This window comes from Chenopodium album, chromosome 11 (assembly GCF_948465745.1).
Source record: "Chenopodium album chromosome 11, dcCheAlbu1.1, whole genome shotgun sequence".
Classification (NCBI taxonomy): domain Eukaryota; kingdom Viridiplantae; phylum Streptophyta; class Magnoliopsida; order Caryophyllales; family Amaranthaceae; genus Chenopodium; species Chenopodium album.
This window is the reverse complement of record NC_137844.1, coordinates 59,067,633-59,075,467: the sequence shown is the minus strand read 5'-3', so window position 1 is coordinate 59,075,467 and position 7,835 is coordinate 59,067,633. Positions and strand designations below refer to the sequence as shown.

General features: G+C 34.6%; 1 pseudogene; it reads right to left on the bottom strand.

Moving 5' to 3' along the window:
• Positions 1–308: 308 nt before the first annotated feature.
• On the bottom strand, positions 309–662 carry LOC145567005 (RNA-dependent RNA polymerase 6 pseudogene; annotated as a pseudogene).
• Between the last annotated feature and the right edge of the window lie 7,173 nt (positions 663–7,835).

Here is a 7,835-nt window from a genome sequence, read left to right as displayed (position 1 = left end):
TTTTATATTTATATTTTATAAGAAGATGAGTGAAAAACAAAAACAGCATGTATGCACTTGGGCTACTAGGATAAATAATGGCATCTTGCTTTATTTAGCTATAACAAGGAGACACATAACACTTTTATGTTACAGAAAACAGCTACTAATCACGAAATGCTAACAATTTTTTGGGTTATTCATGCTGACATCTTCTAACCATACCAAAAGATGAAGCAGTAGAAAAAAGAGCAGATAATTACCAGATGGTTCACTGGACAAGGAAATTCCCTTACCACATCAGGTGTATACTCCATAGGTATCCAGCTTCACTTACTAGGTGGGATAAGATTCTCATCCCAAGAAACAAAGTATAGATCCCCATCTAAATCGCTGCCTGACGCTTCATTTGTATGTGGTCTCTCCCCTTTTTGAGGAAAGACAAGACAGTCAAAAAGATGATGCAAATCTGGGCAATCTACAGCCTCAAGAACCCTTATATCTCCTGGATGAAGACAAGGATTTTTGGCAACAATGACCAAGCCCTTAATAATCTGTAAATTCTTTTTCACTTCTGAAAACCTTGAACCATGTTTGGAGAAGTAGTTTTCCAGCGAAGGGTTTGGCACTTGTACAAAGCATTGACCTTGTTCAAGTACACCAACTTCATCTAGACAACCCATCAGCCATCTACCCAACATGAGGACCGAGAGGCTTTTGTCGGAATTGGGTGGATGTTTGTGTGTGGTTGTTACGTATCATGTTCGGGATTCTTGTCTAATGGAAGAGGCTGATTTTTGGGTGATGAATGAGTATGGAAATAAAGAGTCTTGGGTTAGGTTGTTTAGTATTAGTCTACCAGGAAATTTGAGGAAACTTCCACTATGTTGAAAGAACGGTTGGCTTCCTACGGTATAGAGGTGCTTAACTTGAAGAAACAACTTGCTGCTGCAAATACACGTTAACCATTTCATGTATTAAATACAATCCTATGTGTAGTACATATTAACATTATGTAGTAGTTAAAATGTAGTAGCATACACTTGTCACCTTACAAATTACATACACTTGTCACTTCCACCACATATTAACTACTACATAATGTTAATATGTACTACATATAGGATTGTATTACTAATGTATAAATAAAAAAATTAAATAAACATAAATGCATACCTTATCATTGTCATCAGTGTCCAGCAAAGTGTTCATGATCATAACCATAGGAGGCCAGACAATGTCGTGATTTTTCACCTCTTGCTTTAAACCCTCCCACTGAGAGCAATTTGAAATGTAAAGGAGGACCAATTTGAAAAGCTTCAGCAGGAGGAGCGGAAGAAGATTGAAGATTTGAAGACAGTAGCCTCGAACACAAAGGATGGTCAATTTACCCTTTCCCTCCTTACCGTTATCGATTTCGCGCTCATTCGACAAATTCTTCACCACCTTCGTCCCTGACCTTAAACTCAAACACCCATTTTCCTCCATCATTGCATCATTCTCAAAACCACCACCTTCTTCTTAAACCCAAGACTAGCAGTTTCTACAATTAAGTGACACGTGATTTAATATCTGCCCATTTACCCACTCTCAATCCCTCTAAAGAGGTTTGGCAGAATTCTGGGCTCACCAAATTCAAGCCCAATTTGATGGTATTTAGATTTAACACTAAGTTCTCAGCCCATCCCTTCAAAACCCAAAACTACCATTATTCAAACCTTGAGCCCACAACTCCACTAGTCTGCAAACTCTGTTTTCAAACCCACTTTTCCATAACCTTTCTCACTTCTTCAATCAACTTTTCGACACCCCAATTTCCCAATACATCCGTCCATCACAACAAACTAAATTTAGACCACAATTCATCTATTATCCTTCCTCCTTCATCACCCAAAACTTGCTACCCCTTCATGACAGTTTGCTTTATAACAGCCAGTAAAGAAGATTTGCAATATAATTTAACTCCTAAAATGGCCTACTTGTTTCAGTTTACTCCGAAGCTCCTAAAACAATGTGAGGTGCTCATTGAAAAGATGACAGCAAGAATAAGAACTTGGAGTGCAAGACATATTTCTTTTATTGGTAGATGTCAATTGATCAATTAGCATATACAGTGGAGCAAATTCCAGAAGAAGTGTGAAGCAGCAGTTGATGGCAATGGGAATGGGGAATGATCTGTATTTAATTTTTTATTTATACATTAGTTAATCTGTATATCTGGATCATTGCAGATATCTCTTCGGCAGAAAATTCCTTCTCAATACTTGCTGTTAAAAAATAAATAAATAAAAAATAAAAAAATTGTTGTGCCAAACAGCCCAAACTATTAATTAATTTTTTTTTAAAAAAAAGGTACCTCTTCTTTGTTCTCCACATGCTGTTCTTTGGTTCTCCGTCTCACGATCCGATTTTCCTCCATTTTAATCCTGAGCTTCTCAGAGAGAACGTTATTAAGTTCCTCATTCGCCTTCTTTTGCCGTTGATAGAGGGCAGATTTATTCTTAAACCAAGTGAGTTGCTGATTATCCTCACTCATCTGCTTTAGTTCTTTCAACATAGTGGAAGTTTCCTCAAATTTCTTATGCATGAAATCCTGCTCATCTAAAGCCTCCTTGTACCTCTCCCGAAAGACATCCAATTTAGCTTGTGTAGATCGGAGTCTCATACCAAATATGTATATTCTTTGTTTATTAGTATTATCTCTGATGCATCAGATTTTTCATCTGCAAATTTAAGAACACTTTTAATTACAATAATAAAAAAAATATTCGGTATTTTAATATGTAGTAGCATATTAAAGCAGATGAGTGATGATAATCAACAACTCACTTGGTTTAATATGTAGTAGCATACACTTGTCACCTTTCTTTTTCACCCATATTAACTACTACATAATGTTAATATGTACTACATAATATTAACTACTACATAATGTAGTAATATTAACTACTACATAATGTTAATATGTACTACATAATTGTAGGGAATATTTCAAGCATTATGATAACCCCAAACTTGAACCCCACTGTGATCATACACTAAAGTACGGTGGGTTCCAAAGGGAAAGACAAAGAGCAAAAAGAGTCGCCAACAAGTTTTAGGAACTTGTAAACCCAAAAGACAATCCAAAAGGACCATCAACTACTCCATAAGGTCTTGAACCAAATAGGGTCCGGGGATGAGGGTACGAATCCAATCTACAAAAGAAAGGACCCGCCCTATAAAATAGGCCTCTACTTTGTTCTGCTCGTATTCATGTGCGCTTTTCGAATAACATACAAACATTATATTGATCCTACCCTGTTTATCTATGTTGGTTGAATATTAATGCACAAATAAGACTATTATTGACGATCACTTGAGTTAAAATCACATTAGCCTAAACCAAATTAATAATTATCTTATTAAGCGTGATTTCAAGTACAAATTCCCTTTAACAATCATAAAAGGTGTGTTCAAGCAATAACAATAAAAATATATCAAGCAACATAATAATAAACAATAAACATGATAACGATAATAGCATGATAAGGCATAATAAAGCTCAATAATAATAGCAAGATCCTAGGCATGATACTAACAAGATTAATAACAAATCCTAGCATGTCACTAAACAATAAAGATCAAAGCTTTAAACCTAACATGGTACTAACATGATATTAGAAGGAGTAAAGGCATCCTAAACATGATACTAGGAATTATAAGACAATAATAAACAAATCTAAACATTGTGAATAAAAATAGAGAGTAAGCTAATCTACTTACTTTGAAGCCTTGTACCTCTTTCTAATAACAAAATACACAAGTTAGTAAAATTCAATGAAAATCAATAAAGAATAATTAAAGAATTAAATTGAAATCAAATTAAACAAAGTTTAGACTAGTTTTGGGACCAAACCCTCAGAAATTATCAACCTTGCACGTCTAGGGCGAAGGCAACTTCGAACTTGGCTAAGAGACTCTAAGTCTTGTGAATGCGGAATATTGTATTTGTAAAAAGGTAGTTTAGAAAAAGAGGGAGAAAGAAAGCATATATTGCTTAAGAGAGAAAAGAGAGAATTAAGGAAGAGTTAATGAGAATTGATGATGAATAAAAACAGAGGTTCGGGACCCTATTTATAAGGAAATAGTACGGAAAATCATAGAATTTGATAAGGAATAAAACTCCACTCTGTCGCTAATCAAACCGACCTTGTCGCCAAAGATTTATCTTGTCGCCAGGCGACAGAGTCTGTCGCGAGGCGACAAACCTGTCGTTTGGCGACAGAAACAGTTTTTGCGGATTTTGTTTTTATCATATCTTTTGATCTAGAAGTCCAAATAAGTCATATAATATGTCGTTGGAAAGCTCTTGAAGTATAATTTCTAATGAAATTTGAATCAGATTAAAATCTTTTGTAGATAAAAAGATATGGACGAAATAGTAAAAGGGTGTCAGTTTTGGATAGAGTTTCGTATATCTTTAATATCTTTTTCGTTATAGCCCGGATTTAATATTATAATATATCATTGGAAAGATAATTTCAAGATCTATCCAACCATATAAAATTTGGATAAAAATTATAAGGCACGAAAATAATATCTGACTATCTTTGAACATCTTTAAATCTGAATAGAATTAGGAAAGTTTTAAAAAAGGAAAGTTTATATTTAAATCAAATTCCATGATCTTATCTTTTCAAAAAAGGATAATTAAGATATTTTAGAAACTTATAGAAGATTCTAATAAATCCTAATTAGTTTAGGAATAGGATTAAACCTTTGGACCCTCCTCATGATCATTGGGTCGTAGGTAAAATCCGGTTTGGGCCTAGTTTAGTATTTTGGCCATAACTTCCTCATTATTCATCGGAATTGGGTTTATAATATATTGTTGGAAAGGTCTTTTAAAGCCCCATCCAACTACACTATTATTGGACCCTTATCATGGACCAAACTAAACTGTATTGGACGTTTTTATAAAATAGAGATGGTTTTCGAAAACAGAAAGAAGGATTTTAATAAAAACTAACCGCAACACTTGACTTTTCACACTTTTACCTCATTCGATTATGTTTTGACGTGAAAGGTATTCATCACTGGGTTTGGTTTTGGGGAGACACAAATGGGTGTCTACAATAATATTAACTATTACACTTGTCACCTTTCACCAAGTGACAGGTGTATGTAATTTGTAAACTCAAACTCAATATTAATACATATTAACATTACTTACTATTAATATGTAGTAAACTCAATGTGTTAACGTGTAATAATTTGGAGAGACTATAGGAGTACATTAATTAACAATTAACCCTAATTAGCCAAATAAATTTCATACAAATTACAAGTTTGAGCCGTGAAATTTGCATTTTTTTTTTCTAAATTAGTAAGGAGTTAAACAAAACCCTGCCCAACCAACATGGATACTCCGTTAACATGGAATTCACCCCATGCCAGTAACCCTACGCAGTCCATGAGCTTTGCACCATCAACTTTGTTGGATTTTAAATCATACCAAACAAGTCTCAAACTGTCAATCTCCAACAAAACTCTTCGCCCATCTCTGGAGTAAACTAGAGGCTTAATCTGTAGATAAGCCCCAATATTTCCTGGCAGACTAATACTAAACAACCTAACCCAAGACTCTTTATTTCCATACTCATTCATCACCCAAAAATTAGCCTCTTCCATTAGACAAGAATCCCGAACATGATACGTAACAACCACACACAAACATCCACCCAATTCCGACAAAAGCCTCTCAGTCCTCATCAACTCTTTATCATAACCAGTACACTCCATGTACGAGAAGCTTTCAGTACTAAGATTAAAACAAGCAATCAACTGACATTGAAAATCCAACTCCTTGGTAACTATAAAATGTAAAACTTCATTAACAAGCACACCATGAAAATCTTTATAGAAGAGATAATATGGTATACCTTGGATACAGTTCCATGAATTGTTGTTCAGACTATACACTTTTGCTTCGTTGCTGAAAATCGTGTCATTTTTATGCTTTTGAACCATCCTAAGTATCTTGTAATCGTCATTTCCGCTGTCGTACCCAAACCCAAACCACTCAAACTCACAAAAAGATACTCGTACTGAACTTTTTGACATCCGGTTTAAAAAGTAATTGAATATTATTCATGAACAAAATCAAGCATTAATCCAAAACAAAGGAAACAAATAACACAAACAAGGAACACAATAATATACAAATAAAAAAAAGGGATGAAGTATATTTCATTAATATTGACATTTTTCAACAGAGATTATAACAATCAAAAGGATGATTTGTGTCAAACAGCCCAAACTATTAATTAAATTTTTTTTTAAAAAAGGTACCTCTTCTTTGTTCTCCACATGCTGTTCTTTGGTTCTCCGTCTCACGATCCGATTTTCCTCCATTTTAATCCTGAGCTTCTCAGAGAGAACGTTATTAAGTTCCTCATTCGCCTTCTTTTGCCGTTGATAGAGGGCAGATTTATTCTTAAACCAAGTGAGTTGCTGATTATCCTCACTCATCTGCTTTAAGGGAACAACTACCATCTCCTGGTATGACCTAATCTCATACTTCAGTCTTGTTTGATCAAATCAAAGGCTCATAAAAAAATGTGGAAAAACTTAATTTAGTTAATTTTTCAGAAAATGGCACCTTACCAGATAAGAAAGACATAACTGACCCATCTCTTCTCAATGTGTTAACATTACTTCCTGCACATAAACTTCAAATGTCAACTTCAAACTCAATATGTAGTAAATACAATCCTATGTGTAGTACATATTAACATTATGTAGTAGTTAATATGTGGTGGAAGTGACAAGTGTATGTAATTTGTAAGTTGTTTCTACTACATTTTAACTACTACATAATGTTAATATGTACTACATGAAATGGTTAACGTGTATTTGCAGCAGCAAGTTATTTCTTCAAGTTAAGCACCTCTATACCGTATGAAGCCAACCGTTCTTTCAACATAGTGGAAGTTTCCTCAAATTTCTTATGCATGAAATCCTGCTCATCTAAAACCTCCTTGTACCTCTCCCGAAAGACATCCAATTTATCTTGTGTAGATCGGAGTCTCATACCAAATATGTATATTCTTTGTTTATTAGTATTATCTCTGATGCATCAAATTTTTCATCTGCAAATTTAAGAACACTTTTAATTACAATACTAAAAAAAATATTCGGTATTTTAATATGTAGTAGCATATTAAAGCAGATGAGTGAGTATAATCAACAACTCACTTATGCTGTCAATATGATTGACATAGATGCTGAACACATTCAAGTCAAGACAGTGGCAGGGCGTGGCCTTCGTGAGACCTTATTTTATCATCTCTTTGGGGATCTCCAAGTGTACAAGACGAAGGAGGAACTGAAGTATGCTCTTGGCTGTATAACAGATGGTGCAATATCCCTAGATGGATGGATCATGCGCAGAAAGGGCACAGTTTCATTAGGATCCATGTATGATTCCTTCACTCTCCCTTAAATTACTGAAGAAATAATATTGTGCTATTGAAGTTCATAATTGATAACTGATATGACTGAATATTTGTTCAGGCATGTGGACGTGCATTTTCCTGTCACTGCTAAGGAGCAAGTGTCTTTAGATAGAGAGCAGATCTTGGAAGATATTACAGAAAAGAAATTAGAACTGAACCGGGTGGCTGAAGTTATTCCTTACATAATTGAAAAGCGGGAAAGGTGCTGTAACTATCCTCACTCTCCTAGGGGCAGAATTTGGGTGGGGTGGAGAGCTCAATGTATTACTTTAGATGTTCTTCACTCTACTGAGCAGTTTATTCACTGTTTACTCAGCACTAAAGATTTGCAGACTCAAATTGTGGTTACCTTTGTTT